Source organism: Physeter macrocephalus, unplaced genomic scaffold, assembly GCF_002837175.3.
Source record: "Physeter macrocephalus isolate SW-GA unplaced genomic scaffold, ASM283717v5 random_1638, whole genome shotgun sequence".
In the NCBI taxonomy this organism is placed as follows: Eukaryota; Metazoa; Chordata; class Mammalia; order Artiodactyla; family Physeteridae; genus Physeter; species Physeter macrocephalus.
In genome coordinates, this window is record NW_021146569.1 from 15,102 (window position 1) to 15,937 (window position 836).

Consider the following 836-nt stretch of genomic DNA (forward strand, 5'->3'; position numbering starts at 1 on the left):
AAATTGAGTTATTTGTAGTGAGGTGGATGGACCTAGAGTCTGTCATACAGAGTGAAGTAAGTCAGAAGGAGAAAAACAAATACCATATGCTAACACATATATGTGGAATCTAAGAAAAAAAAATGTCATGAAGAACCTAGGGGTAAGACGGGAATAAAGACACAGACCTACTAGAGAATGGACTTGAGGATATGGGGAGGGGGAAGGGTAAGCTGTGACAAAATACATTTATTTTTAAAATGGAGCCCTCTCTCTGTATCCTTGAGCCATTCAAAGGATATTCTAAAAACAAACAAACAAGCAAGCAGAATTTCTGGAATGCAGGGTCTGTGACTCCATTTCTCTACCTTCCAGACTGATGATTACCTAAAATGTTTTGGGCAGCTGATCAAATCATCAATCAGCCAGCAAGGATGGAGCATGTGATCGACCGGTATTTGCCAGCATATCTTTCAAATATTTTCAGGTTGCTGTGATCAAAGCGTTTGGGAAACGTTACAGAGTCAAATGCACATTAGTATATTAAAGACTCCAAGATGGCCTGTAGCAAAGGGACTTGTATAACTCTGTATGTAACCACTTATTTCCAAAATTATTTTGTCATAGAATGCTCTTATTTGTTAAAATTATTAGTACCATAGAGCTAGTGTTTTGTGGACATATTTTGCAAAATATTATAATTAGAAAAAAGAAGGAATGGACTTTCCTCAAGTGGGCCACTTGGGGATTCAAAGGTAACACCCTTTTATGAAAGTGAACTCGAGGAACTGTGGGAATTCACAGGAGGGGGGATTACTGTGGGTTCTGATAGTTGGCAGAGGCTTCTTGGTAAGATT